This window comes from Culex pipiens, chromosome 1 (genome assembly GCF_016801865.2).
Source record: "Culex pipiens pallens isolate TS chromosome 1, TS_CPP_V2, whole genome shotgun sequence".
NCBI classification, from domain to species: Eukaryota; Metazoa; Arthropoda; class Insecta; order Diptera; family Culicidae; genus Culex; species Culex pipiens.
Window position 1 is genome coordinate 13,605,063 of NC_068937.1, and position 16,695 is coordinate 13,621,757.

A 16,695-nucleotide genomic window follows, 5' to 3' on the forward strand; every position below is an offset into this window, starting at 1 on the left:
AATTAAAAACTAAGTAAAATGGAAAAATAGCAATCCATAAAACAATCAATGATTCAAATAAAGTTCTTTTTTCAATTCATGTCCGCCCAAATCCTTGCTCGTCCAGAACAAATAATTCCGCCGTTCGCAAAATTAGCGATAATGAAACGACAACTGTACGAAAGCCAATTGGCTCTCAATTACAATTTGTGCTCTCGGGCACATTAAAGCTTGGTTTAATTAGCAACTTTTGCATTTTCCAACCAGGGTCTGGGAGAGCGCCCCCTTGTACAAGTTTTGCCTCGCGGTGCAAATATTGCATTTCATTGCACAATGCTCTGGCAGAGCCAGAAGAGGACCGAGTTTTCCGCGGGAAACCTGGCGAAAGTTTCGCGAGTGGTTACGGTGAAATTTGGACGGTGGAATGCGCCTTAAAGTAGGCAATTTTTGGTTGAGAGTTAGAATTTGTTAGAGGAAAGCGCCTTTGGTTATGCAACCTGGTGTAGCTTTTGTATGAAAAAGTTGAAAAGTGGTCAAATTTTCCCGTGCAAAATTATTTTACAAGAAAATGTGCCCCCACAACACATTAAGAACAAGGCAGACAAGGACTTTGCTGTCGCGGCGCTGCCTCCGCGAAAGTGCATGCAAAACTTTGCCATAAATATCCATAAAATTATTAATTTATGAAGACTTTTATTTCACTTTAATTACACCCACCGTACTCATTTGGCCGAGCGAGGCTAATAAAAACAATTGTAAATAATACAGAATATCAGAGCAGTACTAGGAAGTGGGGCAAGAAGTTCGCGTTTGCAATGCCACTTTGTGAGTACAAGGTAACGGCGATGTTTTCTAGCGGTGCGAAAATGGCTTCCCCTAAAATGGTGCCACCCCCGGTGGGAGTGAAAATAATAACGACCAACAATGAAGTAATCAAGTTTATGTTGTGCTGGACATAATGGAAACAACAACTACAAAAAAGTGGGTTGCATTTGCAGGGCAGCTTGCTTGCAAAGGGAAAATAAATAAGCAATGCAAATTGCATCAGTGAGAAAGTAAACAAAGCTGAAGCACCGATAAGGAAAGAGTTGCCAGTGAATATTAAATAATAAAAACAACTGGTGGCAGGTTCGACTTATTGAAAATGGAAGAGCTGTAAGTAGGGCAGTAGATGATAAGTGAAAGATGTTTTTTCTCCATTAACAAAATGGAAAACAATATTTAAAAAATTAAAGTTTTTGTAAACTGGTATTCATAGTAATTTAAAAATAATTACAGCCGTAAGTTAAAGAACTAACGTATTCTAAATTCTCAAATCTCTCTATTCTCTATTCTCTATTCTCTATTCTCTATTCTCTATTCTCTATTCTCTATTCTCTATTCTCTATTCTCTATTCTCTATTCTCTATTCTCTATCTCTATTCTCTATTCTCTATTCTCTATTCTCTATTCTCTATTCTCTATTCTCTATTCTCTATTCTCTATTCTCTATTCTCTATTCTCTATTCTCTATTCTCTATTCTCTATTCTCTATTCTCTATTCTCTATTCTCTATTCTCTATTCTCTATTCTCTATTCTCTATTCCCTATTCTTTATTCTCTTCTCTTCGAGCAGTTTTCAATAAATCTCAAATAATTCAGGAATATTAAACAGAATTAATTCAACAAAAGATCAAACACTCGAATTATAAATGTAACCATTATAATATTCACTTTTTCGCAAATTAAATGCGTTTGGTGGAATTCATCCAACAGAACCGCTCGACATAATTAAAGCCGTTTTCCCCGTCGTCACCGCCAGCAAAGAGCGGACAGACTAAACACATTTTAGGTGGCAAAGATAAGCACCATCTCTGGCTAGATTTCACCACAAACACACAGTGTACCATTTCGGGGAAGGATGAATCTCTTGGGAACCGTGTTTCTGGACCGCGAGCAAAAGTTGCCAGGGCTCTTATCATCACCCTCGTCGGCTGGCCATCGTCCTCGTCGTCGTCGCCACCGTCGGTTGTCATCATCAAAAAACAACAACAAACACACACAGTCACACACTCGCATGCAAATGCATTTCAAATACTGTTTTGCCGCAACGTCATCTACTTCCACATCCTTCTCCTCTTTTCCGCACCCAAAAATTTCAAGAGGAAAAAAGAAAATCCCACAACCAAACCCCAGGCTCTGGCTCCCCCGCAAAACTTCAGATTAGGTGGGTGGTTTTGTAGTTGGCTGCTGATGGCGCTGCTGCTGGCAAAGCAAGATATGCAACCACACAGCACCAGGCACACACCAAAGGACACACATACACAGGTAGAACACACCACGATGGCCAGCCGGCCAGGCTGTTGGAAAAGGAGGGAGAAAAAACAACAACTCTTTCCTTCTGTTATTTTTCGGTTCAAAAAAGGGAACTGTTGGTTGGGTTTAATTTAGACCAGTTTTGAATGAACAAAAAATAACAAATATGAAAAATTAAAAAAAAAACACTCAACTCAACTCAACTCAACTCAACTCAACTCAACTCAACTCAACTCAACTCAACTCAACTCAACTCAACTCAACTCAACTCAACTCAACTCAACTCAACTCAACTCAACTCAACTCAACTCAACTCAACTCAACTCAACTCAACTCAACTCAACTCAACTCAACTCAACTCAACTCAACTCAACTCAACTCAACTCAACTCAACTCAACTCAACTCAACTCAACTCAACTCAACTCAACTCAACTCAACTCAACTCAACTCAACTCAACTCAACTCAACTCAACTCAACTCAACTCAACTCAACTCAACTCAACTCAACTCAACTCAACTCAACTCAACTCAACTCAACTCAACTCAAATCGAGCCAAATCAAATTTTAATTTCGAGAAAATTTAGATTTTCTGCTCCAAATGAGCAATTCTCTACCGAAACCGGAAGTGGATTTTATTTGTATTTTTTGATTTAACTCAAGCTTTGTGGGGTCCTTCCCTGAGACCAATGGCAGCTGTTCATAAAAAACGGTACGTATTCGAAAATCTGTAGCATATGAATTAATTTTCTGATCAGATCGGCCAAGTTGTAGGTATTGTTGAGGAATATTTTAAAATAGACACACGAAAACAAATTGCCGATTATCGAATCACAAAAACTCAATTTCCCAACATACGTATCTATTGATTTTCAAAAAAAATATGTTTTTTAATTTTTTGGAAAAGTAGTGATTTTTGCAAAAACACAAAGCTATTAAAGTTTGATTTCGGCGAAATATTTGCATTTTTTTTTTTTTTTTTAAAGTGACCAAGAGTGAATGAGACCTCTAAAAATATTTTTTTTTAAATTCTATTATTAATAAATTCTATTAATTGGTGCTAATCCAAGCTTCAATCTAAACAAGGATAACAGATTATAGAAAGCCTGGATGATTTTTTTTGTTCTATGTTGTGCTTTCCAATCCAATTTGATTCAAACTAAATAATTTACAATTATTTGTTTTTATTTGACATGACCAGAAAACTAAAAAAAAACATTTAAGATGACTGAAATTAAAAAAAAAACGACAAATAAAATGATCCCAGTCAATGTTAAATTTTAGATTAGTTTAGGCTTTCATCAAGGTTATTAGTCGATAAGTTATCGTCGATAATAATATTGTCTGACGATAACGATAATGGCTACCGTTATTGTCGGGACGATAACGATAATATATTGTTCTCATTATCGTTATTTGGATAATTCTATCGGTGATAACCTTATCACCATCATCATATCATGTTAAATTTTCAATCCTTTCACCAAGAATATATTTTCTGAAAATGTAATTAGTTCCAAAGTATAAATATGAACTCAAAATTGTTCACAAAAAACCGTATTTTTTCGGAAATAACCCAATTTTCATAATTTGCTATAGGTATGGGTATCAAACGAAGCGAAATTGAGCATGTTTTTTCACTTAACTTAAGTAGTTTTGTATAGTACTAAAATTTTCACAAAATATCGTATTTTTTCGAAAATACTCAATTTCGCATGATTTATACATACATTCAAATTATGCATGATTCTTCAAAAAATGCGTCGTTTGATGGCCATATTGGGATATTAAAAATTTGAGTATTTTCGAAAAAATACGGTATTTTGTGAAAATCTAAGTATTAAAAAAAAACTTTATCAAAGTGAAAAATCAAACAAAATTTTGCTTCTTTTGGTACCCATTTTGCTTATTATGAAAAATAAAGTATTTTAAAAAATATAGACAAATATAGACATAGACAATTCTAGATCTTTTGCAACCAAAGGAATCCGAATTGGTCAACTCTATCAAAAGTTATGAGGTTTTTAAGAAAAAAAACAAACAGGGGCAAATGACTACCCGAGCGTTTCGGTGTTAACAAAGTGAAACAAAAACATTCAAGTTCGTTTCGTTTGATACTTATACTTTGTGAAAATTTTAGTATTTTCGAAAAAGAAACTCAATAAATCATACAAAATTCGTTTGATAGACATATTGCATATTTTGAAAATTTGAGTATTTTCGAAAAAACGGTAATTTGTGAAAATTTTAGTAATTAAAAAAACTGGAATAAATAGAAAATCCATACCAAATTTCGTTTCGTTCGATACCCATATTGCAAATTATATAAATTTTAGTACTTTCAAAAAAAATAGGTATTTTGTGATTTTCTTTTGTATTAATAAAAAAAACTAATAAATTGAAAAATCAAACGAAATTTCACTTCGTTCAACACCCATATTGCTAATTATGAAAATTTCAGAATTTAAAAAAAAATGCGATATTTTGGAATATTTTAGTATTTTATAGAAATACTTTAATAAAGTGTAACAAAAGCATACAAACTTTCGTTGCTTTTGATACTTATATTGCAAATTATGAAAATTGGAGTATTTTTGAAAAAAATACAGTAATTTGTGAAAATTTTAGTATTTTCCAAAAGAAACTCTAATAAATTGAAAAAATCATACAAAATTCGTTTGATACCCATTTTGCATATGAGCAATTTTCTACCAAAACCGGAAATGGATTTTATTTGTATTTTTTTATTTGACTCAAACTTTGTGGGGGCCTTCCCTATGACCAAATAAGCTATTTTGCGTCATTGGTTCGCCCATACAAGTCTCCATACAATTTTGGCTGCTGTCCATGCAAAAATGGTATGTAAATATTCAAACAGCTGTAACTTTTGAGTGAATTTTCTGATCAACTTGGTGTCTTCGGCAAAGTTGTAGGTATTGTTGAGGATTTTTGAGGAAAAAATAAGTACACGGAAAAAAATTGCAGATTTATCAACTTTTTTTTCACTAAAACTCAATTTCCCAAAATATGTATTTTTTGATTTTCGAGATTTTTTGATATGTTTTAGGGGACAAAAATCCGCAACTTTTGAGCCATAGAGAAACATGGTCGCAAAAACTGCCGCCGAGTTATGAATTTTTGAAAAATAGTGATTTTTGGAAAAAAAACGAAGTTTTATGCAAAAACAAGTTTGACATTATTTTTTAATGCAAAATTGAATTTGCAATCGAAAAGAACCTTATAGATTTTTTGATAAAGGGCTCCGTTTTCAAGAAACAGCCACCGAAAATTTGATTTTAGCGAAATATTTGCAGTTTTTCAATTTTTAAAAATAGTGACCATGAGTGACCATTTCCAAAAAAATTTTTTTTTGTAAAGTTCAGGCAATTTGCTATCAAATTGTCAAAGAGACATTGAAGATGGGACCTCGGGTTGCTGAGATACAGCGGCTTAAAGAAAAAGAAACGCGAAAATTGAAGTTTTTTAAGTCTCACCCAAATAGCCCACCATTTTCTAATGTCGATATCTCAGCAACTAATGGTCCGATTTTTAATGTTAACACATGAAACATTCGTGAAATTTTTAGATTTTTTCGAAAAAAAATATTTAGAAAATTTTTAAATCAAGACTAGCATTTTAAATGGGCGAAATATTCAATGTTTGGCCCTTTTGCATGAAACTTCGTTTTTTTCCAAAAATCACTATTTTTTCAAAAATTCATAACCCGGCGGCAGATTTTTGACCATGTTTCTCGATGGCTCAAAAGTTGCGGAATTTAGTCCTGTAAACATATCAAAAAATCTCGAAAATCAAAAAATACTTATTTTGGGAAATTGAGTTTTAGTAAAAAAAAAGTTGATAAAAAAATCTGCAAAATTTTTTTCCGTGTAACTATTTTTTTCTCAAAAGTCCTGAACAATACCTACAACTTTGCCCAAGACACCAAATTGATCAGAAAATTCACTCAAAAGTTACAGCTGTTTGAATATTTACATACCATTTTTGTATGGACAGCAGCCAAAATTGTATGGAGACTTGTATGGGTGAACCAATGACGCAAAATAGCTTATTTTTTATCATAGGGAATGCCCCCACAAAGTTTGAGTAAAATCAAAAAATACAAAAAATAAAAATGGTCGAAATCGGCCGATTTCGTAGAGAGTTGCTCATATTTAAAAAGTTTGAGTATTTTCGAAAAAATACGGTAATTTTTAAAAGACATTAAAAAACCTCAGAAAAAAAAAGAAAAACAAACTTAATCCACCTATGTGGTTGGAGCCTTCCTCACAAGAATGGCTGTACACAATTTTCATCTATTTTTTAGATCCGGCTTCAAAAAAGTACATCAGTATCACTTAAGGGGCCATATCTCGAGACAGGGTTTCCAGATCTTCAATGTTTTGGACTCGTTGGAAAGGTCTTTTGATAACCTAACCAACAATGGGTCGGATGGTGGACCCGGACATAGTTTTACATACAGTTAAGTGAGATCTAAATATATGTGAAAACACATTTTTATACATAACTTTTGAACTACTTATCGAAACTTCAATCTGTATAAAACTCGATCTATGGGACCCTAAACCAAGTCGAATTCAACAAGTTCGGGTTAAGCCAGTGCCGAGAAACATGAGATAGTTTGTTGGTCACATACATACATACACACACACATACACACTACCCAAGTAACCGTGGGACTGTATATGGTAGCTTTAAATCCCCTCTATATCAACATATAAAGTATGAATACAGAGTCTCAAAACTTTATATTCACTTTATACGCATGGAGGTAAAATTGAGTGGCGACTGGTAGAGTTGATATAGAGTTATACCGCGGTAAAACGTCAAAATACTACCTTACCGACAGTATTTGAAATAGAAAAAAAAGCTTTGCGCGCAGCTCTCTCTCCTGGGAGAGTGCTTTTCACGCTGGGATGACGGGTTTTTGAATGTTTGTTTGCGTTTTTTTGCTGTGTTGTGCTTCATTCGAGATTCTAAACTGCGTGTTGATTTGATGTTCAGAAATGTTTCACCTAGATGCCTTGCGCCAACCGTCTCGCCCGTCCTGAAATATGTTTACACGCATGATTTTTGTCGATAGAGTCTTCCTTCAGTTAGTTGCATGAAAAAAGAATACACTAGCCAGGTTGAAACAAAGTACATATTTATTAATCAATACACTTCAAACCTTTACAAGATATTGATAATCTTCACAATATTCATCGACGAACGGGCTAGGGCACGGAGCACCGATTGCGCACCCGGTCCCGGAGTCTTGCTGCAAGTTCCGCCGGCGGCACGCAGCTTCATGTGCATCGAGGTGATTCCGAGGGACTTGCACTTTCCGGCTACGTACAAAGCGGCCACATAGCAGCGAAGGGTGAGCCTCGTCACGATCAGCCTTGACCTTCATGCCGCCGGTGCTCCGCCAGATAGTTACTTGCCCAAAAGATCCGTAACGTGGACGAAGGTATCGTTGAAGCTGGCGTAGACGTATGCCACACCGAACACGATCTCGTCCGAGTAAAACCTGGACCTCCTCCAAACGATTTTTCCTGCATCAACAAAAATACCACCAAATACTGCCAAACTTTCTTTGCTCTCACTAATGTTGAGTTAGTGTTTTGAAACATTTGAAGAAATGTCAAAGTGTGATGTAACTTTAAAAGCTTACTTTACATTGATATATAAAGCTTACCATTAATGCTTTGAAACATTATTGAGCTAAATGCTTTGAAACTTTAATTGGCTGTTCTATATGTCATTATACAGTAGATAATAATGTTTCAAGCTACAAATGTTTTGAAACATTGGGAAAGACTATTTAAAGTGTCATAGCATCGTGAAAGTTTATTTAGAGTGGATTTAGAGTTTTGATTTAGTGCTTCTGGTTACTTGGGTAGGGTGGGTACGGATTTTCAAAAGTTCTCAGATCAAGTTCTGGTGTGGTTCCCCTTGTAGGGCATACCCATAGGGACTCTCAGGCCAAATTTCAGCTCATTTGGTTGAAAACTGGCTTGTCTCAAGCGAGTTCAAGTTTACATGGGATTTACTATGGGAAATTTTGAATTTTCGTTCATTCGCTCCTACAGGCCTGGGGGAAACATGTAGAAACTTCTAGGATGGCCAGAAATGAGCGGAATCGTCTGGAGAACAACTTTCCCTAAGAGACCAGGTCGATTCGTTTAACCCCCATCGAGCTCAACGGCAATACATCCGGGGTTTTCGGAACCAACGGTTTTCCCCAGAAAAGCAACAAATTTTCCTTAGCATGCTATGAATGCTTGATGAATACCGCGACGCCACATGTCAAACAGCTACCACGTGATTGTAAAATTTGCACCATAACATTTTTTTCTTATTTGGAGGTTTAGAATACAGCTAAATAGCATTAGGATCACCATAAATTTTAATTCTATGGTTCAAAAAGTAATAAAAAGTATTTTTTTATAAGCGATGCTAGTCCACGTGGTAGCTGTTTGACATGTGGCGTCGCGGTGTTCATCAAGCATTCATAGCATGCTAAGGAAAATTTGATACTTTTCTGGGGAAAACCGTTGGTTCCGAAAACCCCGGATGTATTGCCGTTGAGCTCGATGGGGGTTGAACGAATCGACCTGGTCTCTTAGAGAAAGTTGTTCTCCAGACGATTCCGCTCATTTCTGGCCATCCTAGAAGTTTCTACATGTTTCCCCCAGGCCTGTAGGAGCGAATGAACGAAAATTCAAAATTTCCCATAGTAAATCCCATGTAAACTTGAACTCGCTTGAGACAAGCCAGTTTTCAACCAAATGAGCTGAAATTTGGCCTGAGAGTCCCTATGGGTATGCCCTACAAGGGGAACCACACCAGAACTTGATCTGAGAACTTTTGAAAATCCGTACCCACCCTAATACACACACACATACACACACACATACACACACACATACACACAGACATTTGTTCAGTTTTCGATTCTGAGTCGATATGTATACATGAAGGTGGGTCTACGATGATTTTATACGAAGTTCATTTTTAGAGCAGGATTATAGCCTTACCTCAGTGAGGAAGGCAAAAAGCTTTAAAAAAAAATTGTTTTGTTTGATACTCATATTGCGAACAACTAAAATTTGATTAATTTAGAAAAATTTAGGCATTTTGCGAACAATTTTGATCAATATATAAGGCCGATGCAAATATTTAAAAAAGTTTTTGTCCCTCGGCCCTGGCCAAGGTCAAGGGGGGGGCAAAAAAATAAAAAAATATAAAAATTTAAATAACAAGCTATAGTCTTCACATTTCAATGAAAAAAGTGTTTTAAAATGCATTTTACACTAGTTCAGTTGTTTTGCAATCATTAGTTTTCAAAAAATCTAAGATCTGACAAAAACAAAAATTGTATCGAAAAAAAAGATTTTCCATCGAAAATTTTCAAAAAATCTTAAGATTTTTTAACAAACCCAAACATGCTAAAAATGATTTTAAACGCAGGAGAATGTATTTTAATTTGATTTCAGCTGGTTGCACTTGAATTTTCATTGAAATTTTGAAGTTTATTGTAAAAAAATTTTTTTTGCCCCCTGATTTTTCGGGCCAATTTTGAAGGGGGAGGGTGACAAAAACTTTTAAAAATATTTGTACCAGCCTAACTAGATTCAAAAAAAAATCTATGTTCTTAGTGATAGTATGGAAAATTTGACATGATTTGGTTCATTTAAGTCGATTTTTGAAAGCTTTTAAACATAAGTTATCGTCCAGAATTAAAGATAAAGATAGATTTTGATTAGCGTCCCGATCCGTAAACAACAATTTTATCAATTTTTCATTGATTATATTTTAATCTTAATTTAACAATTTCTATGTATTTACCTATTCACCCTAAACAGAATCTCAATTTTCAAACAAAAATTTGTTTTTTTTCCAATTTCGGGAATTTCCGTTTTGGATAAATCCCGGGAATTCCCGGGATGGACGCACTACAAATTATTCACTACTTCTCTAGAATTTAACTATAAAACAAAAACAAATTTAAACATTTAAAACCAAACCAAACTCACCCCCCTGCACAGTTCAGCCTTATTTTTCCGGCCGGGACTGTCTCTCCTGTTTGCAGGTGCATAAAATTTTCACCACCCCATCGCCAGGCGCGCACTCGGCCAGCACCGGGAAAACATCATGACTGTTGGAGGCTCTCGTGTGTGTGTGAGTGTGTTTGCTGCCAAAAGAATGGTGTCAGCAGCATGTTGTGTCTGTATGTTTGCATGTGTGTGTGTGTTGTTGGAGGGTGCGAATTTTCCGCCACGCCGAGGTTTTTCGTCGGCGATTGCACAGAGCTCAAACCGAAAAACTTAACGGACATGAATAAATTAGTGGCTCTTGAAATTGAAAATGTTACTTTGGTCTAGTTTTTATTTCTCTGACTTTTTTTTTCTAGGGTAGGGAAAAGGATTTGCTGGAAATGAGGCCATGCTAATGTAAGTTGGTTCTTTGGTGGACCCGGAGCTGGCTCCGGGTTGAATCTGGTGGTTTTAACTTTTTAGCTTTTGGGAAAGTGCATGCAGTTAAAAATAGAAGCGAATGGTGAATGTCTTGAGGGAGATTTTCGCAGTTTAAACAAGCAATCCAAGTTCAAAAATTTGCAATTCAACGAGATTTCACGCAGAAATTTGAATCTTAATTATTATGTCCAACTAATCACTTGCAGCAAATTCGCAGTCAAAGTTGACAAGCTCAACCGTGACAGCAAAAGTTGCAAATTCCCAACAATGGCTCACATTTTCCCCTCGGGGCGACAAATGGAAACTGTCCGAAAATTTCCCTCCCTTCAAAAAACAAGAAAGCTCAATGAACCATCCCTCCCAAGTAAAAACAGACCCTTGGAGTAGGTGGGAAATGCTTCGAATAGCTGAAATTATTACAAAAGGGAAAATTTGGAATGCCATTCCCCCTCTTCCCTAACCTTATTTAGGAGAGTCCTTCCTTCCTTCCAGACAGGCGGCGGCCAATAATGACGTCGAGTGTCATGAATAAGGGACGTTCGCCGCGTTTCTACTCCGGAGGGGAGCGCAAAATTTGCTGTGTTGAACATTTAAATTTTAATTGACTTGAGCGAACGCCAGCGAGCACTTCGTGTTTAATGAATCAAGTGAATTGGCGTTGAGGGGGAATGACGGTCGAGTACACAGCATAAATAGAATTCTAAGGTCAATTAGCGATACTGCTGGAGGAATGGCTGGAATGCCAAGTTGGTGGGAGTGTGTGTTTATACAGTTCAGAATATTTAAAAATAAACTTAAAATTTCAGAATTATTATTTCACTGTTATTCAAAATGACCTTCTCCCAATAACTCCAAGCATTTCCATCTCATAATTCACCCGAAGCTAAAATTAATAAAAGCGAACTACACATTCCCAGCTTCCATTTCGCGTAATCCCCCCCATTGCAAAAGCAACAACTGCTGCCAACTGGTCAAAGCGTTCCGTAACATTGTCTCAACGCGTTTGTTTCACTTTTTTGCCTGAGTTGCGTTGTCGTCGTCGTCGTTCCTTCCATATGACGGTACGTATATGATGCTAAACTGCAAAACTTTATAATCCAGATATATGAAGCGAGCTATATTCTTGTTATTGCCCACCAAAACCCTTCCTGACCCTTGTTAGTGTTTGAAGAATCTTCCAGATGATGCTTTGACTTTTCTGCTTTTTCTGCTTTTTCTGTTTTTTTTTTTTTTGCTTTTTCTGCTTTTACTGCTTTTTCTGCTGTTTCTGCTTTTTCTGCTTTTTCTGCTTTTTCTGCTTTTTCTGCTTTTTCAGCTTTTTCTGCTTTTTCTGCTTTTTCTGCTTTTTCTGCTTTTTCTGCTTTTTCTGCTTTTTCTGCTTTTTCTGCTTTTTCTGCTTTTTCTGCTTTTTCTGCTTTTTCTGCTTTTTCTGCTTTTTCTGCTTTTTCTGCTTTTTCTGCTTTTTGCTTTTTTGCTTTTTTGCTTTTTTGCTTTTTTGCTTTTTTGCTTTTTTGCTTTTTTGCTTTTTTGCTTTTTTGCTTTTTTGCTTTTTTGCTTTTTTGCTTTTTTGCTTTTTTGCTTTTTTGCTTTTTTGCTTTTTTGCTTTTTTGCTTTTTTGCTTTTTTGCTTTTTTGCTTTTTTGCTTTTTTGCTTTTTGCTTTTTGCTTTTTGCTTTTTGCTTTTTGCTTTTTGCTTTTTGCTTTTTGCTTTTTTGCTTTTTTGCTTTTTTGCTTTTTGCTTTTTGCTTTTTTGCTTTTTGCTTTTTGCTTTTTGCTTTTTTGCTTTTTTGCTTTTTGCTTTTTTGCTTTTTTGCTTTTTTGCTTTTTTGCTTTTTGCTTTTTTGCTTTTTTGCTTTTTTGCTTTTTTGCTTTTTTGCTTTTTTGCTTTTTTGCTTTTTTGCTTTTTTGCTTTTTTGCTTTTTTGCTTTTTTGCTTTTTTGCTTTTTTGCTTTTTTGCTTTTTTGCTTTTTTGCTTTTTTGCTTTTTTGCTTTTTTGCTTTTTTGCTTTTTTGCTTTTTTGCTTTTTTGCTTTTTTGCTTTTTTGCTTTTTTGCTTTTTTGCTTTTTTGCTTTTTTGCTTTTTTGCTTTTTTGCTTTTTTTGCTTTTTTGCTTTTTTGCTAAAGAAGAAAATCCAGAGTTAGGATATTGAATTGAATTGAATAAAAAAACAAGTAGAAACAATCTAAACTTCGCCAAACGGTTCAACCTAACTGAAACAAAAAAAAAAACAGGACGAAAAAAACCGGCACAAACATAAAATAATAAAGGATCGCTCGCAAACCATAATTTACTTCTCGCACATTTGCCTTTATATGTGTTATGCCAAAACAAGGGAACGGGAGGCTAGCAGCTAGTAGCAGCAGCTTAAAAGATGATTTACGGCTCAAGTTCAGCCACTAGCTGTCGGGGCTGTTCCTGCCGTTGGCTTACTTCCATATGACGTGTGAGTGGGGAAGAGGGGTGGGGTGAATACAAACTTGTTAGCTCGGGGTTTTGGGCTGGATTTTGGCCATTAAGCTGGACTTTGTTGTGCAAGGTTTGCCAGCAAAAGATGTACCAATTTTACCGGGATTTTTTTTCCGGTAGACCCAACTCGCTGACGATGGGACGTTCCGGGGTGGAAAAGGTCAGCTTTTGCTGCGTGAAGGCTGCCAACGAAATTTGACTTTGATAAACTGACTTGAAGGCTGTTTTGAATATTTAATTTCAATTTTAGCCCTTTTACTTGTCTTGTTATCTGGGTTTTTTTTCATTTTGACGCGTTACTTTCACCAATTTGCTTCCAAAGTTTGTACTGTTGACTTTTGACTTTTGACTTTTGACTTTTGACTTTTGACTTTTGACTTTTGACTTTTGACTTTTGACTTTTGACTTTTGACTTTTGACTTTTGACTTTTGACTTTTGACTTTTGACTTTTGACTTTTGACTTTTGACTTTTGGTCATTGGTCATTGGTCATTGGTCATTGGTCATTGGTCATTGGTCATTGGTCATTGGTCATTGGTCATTGGTCATTGGTCATTGGTCATTGGTCATTGGTCATTGGTCATTGGTCATTGGTCATTGGTCATTGGTCATTGGTCATTGGTCATTGGTCATTGGTCATTGGTCATTGGTCATTGGTCATTGGTCATTGGTCATTGGTCATTGGTCATTGGTCATTGGTCATTGGTCATTGGTCATTGGTCATTGGTCATTGGTCATTGGTCATTGGTCATTGGTCATTGGTCATTGGTCATTGGTCATTGGTCATTGGTCATTGGTCATTGGTCATTGGTCATTGGTCATTGGTCATTGGTCATTGGTCATTGGTCATTGGTCATTGGTCATTGGTCATTGGTCATTGGTCATTGGTCATTGGTCATTGGTCATTGGTCATTGGTCATTGGTCATTGGTCATTGGTCATTGGTCATTGGTCATTGGTCATTGGTCATTGGTCATAGATCTTCTTAAAATTTGAAGGTTTGAAAACATCAAAAAGAAGAATAAGATTTGAAAATTTGAAGAATCGGTCATTGACAGCAGTCTCTTGGATATTAACTTTTTTTATTTAAAATTCAAAACCAAAAATTTAAATATCAACACAAATTCAAAACTCTCTTGTTACTGCACCCGAAACTTTCCACAAACCTGCACCAGCGTCGAAAATCGCGCTAATTTCCCCAGAGCGGGACAAGTTTTCCAATCGAACTAATTCAATCCTCTTACGGTCATCGTTAGCGTTTAATTTGGGCAAGCATCCGCAAATTTTAGAGCCGCTTAGGGGGTGCGCAAATATGACCGCAGACGAGGGCACCACCTCCTGATGGCCGAGAGGAGCAAGTTTTCCACCACGCGGGTACGTGAAATTTGCACCGGAAAGTGCATCATATGAGGTGGGGATGGTTTTCGGGCAGTGCTGCCAGATTTGCAATTTTTTAAATTATTTATTTGAATATGTTTTCTAAACCCAAACAAAATTCAGCAATGAAAATTAAAAATAACGTATTCAAAGAAGTGCTGCCAGTTTTAGAAATTTTGGAAATCACATAATTTTGACATTTAAAAAAATCTTCCAACACTGCTCCAAACATCCCAGAACCTTCGAAGGAACGCGTAACAAAGTCCAAAAGATCGAACGTCTGAGAGAGAGCAAAACCTGCCAATCGAGGCAAATTTCACCTCACAAGATGGTGATGGGAGGTTTCCATGTACTTCTCAAGAAGCAAGTTTCCAGCAAACTCAAGCATATGTGAAAGATTTGCCACCCTAAAACGTGATTAGGCACACCTTCGCGATGGAAGGTCTATTTGAGCTGCTACATGGAAAGTTTGAGAAATAAAAAAAGATTGATTTAAGGTGTATTTGAACAAATATTAATCAAATGTTTTTTCAAGAATAAATCTTCGATTAAAATTAAGGTGAAATTGTGGTAACTTAAAAAAATTGTTAATGACAGTGTTGCCAGATAACCAAATTAAGTGATACCTCAAATATCTTTCAAAGATGGAAAGGTAGTTCCGTAGGTCATGTTAATCAAAATTTGCAGCAATATTCAATCATTTTTATTTAAAATTTAATTTATTTTGGCAGTGCTGCCAAACCAATTTTTTTTCTTAAAATTTTGTCAATCATCTGATTGGCATGCATTTTTTTCATAAAATTTTGAAACTTCAGCCACGAAAAAATATTTTCATTTCATTTAAGTATTGTTAATTCTTGGCAGTGTTGCCAGATTAACAAACACTTTTTCAATGCATTAATAGTGATTTATACATAAGCGAACTGTGATACTTTTTTCATCGAAGTTATCTTCACTTAATTTACATAAATTCCAACCCAATTTTGAAATTTGTGACAGTGTTGCCAGAACAACAAAGTGTAAAACTTATTTAAACAAAAATTCCGAAATGTCTTAAGAAATTCCGAAACTTTTAAGAAATTCAATTTATTAAAACAAATGTAAAGATTTAATCTCGAAGTAATAAAAAAATGTTAAAATTAACAGTCTATTAATAAAATCTTTTCAAACAAAACAAAATTTCAGCTGATAGAACCAAGATTCTACCTTATCAAAATTCCTTTCCGAATGTTTCATCTTCCTCTCCCAGCTAAGCTTATGTTAATGGGCAAATGCTAAATCTCATCAATCTACATATCATTCCATCGTCGTCTCTCAAGTTGCTCGTTTGTCCAAGATTTTCCCTCCACTCACCTCTCCATGAAATGCCACATTTCCCCTCCCCTGCCCTGCTCTGTGATTAGAGTAACTGGGTCAGGATCGTAAATCAGACACTAGAATCGGAATTGGAATCGTATTTTACAGTTTGGTCCGGCCGGGCAGCTCCCACGGACGTAAACAACTCTCCAGGAAGAGGCGGTTCCACTGACCACGACCATGTTGTTGTTCACCGTTGTGTTGAGGTGGCCAAGGAACAACGGAGCACGGTTTGCTGGAACAGGGTTGAAGCGGTTGGGTTTTGACTTAATATTTTCAAAAAAAAATCAAAAAGATCAGTCTTTCTCAGAATTCAAAATTAGAAAAATAAAAAGAAAACAAGATTTCAAAACGTTAAAATCAATTGCCTTCAAATACAAATCATTGAAAAAATTGGTTATGAAGATCCAAATTTGAGAAACGGGCAAAATATGGAACAAGAAAGTTTAAGATAAAATAGACCTTAAAAAAATAAAAAAAATAATTAAAGGTGTGAATCAATTGAAACAAGCCCATCAACATGAAGAGAAAAAAAAATATTTGAAAGAATAAACAGTGATAAAGAACAATCTTCAATAAACGTTAAAAAATGCACGGAAAGAAATCCTGTCAGCGGATCCGTTTACATTGTAAACGATTTGTTCTAGAATCCGTTTACCAATGTTATCGATCCGTCGTCCGTTCACATTTGCAACAAAATCGTTTACATTGTAAACGCAATTTGCCAACATAACGCCCTCCTTAA

The 16,695-nt window shown here is 35.7% G+C and overlaps 1 pseudogene; it reads right to left on the reverse strand.

Annotated features, from left to right (window-relative positions):
* Positions 1–7,324: 7,324 nt before the first annotated feature.
* Positions 7,325–15,967, reverse strand: LOC128092729 (40S ribosomal protein S14b-like; annotated as a pseudogene).
* Between the last annotated feature and the right edge of the window lie 728 nt (positions 15,968–16,695).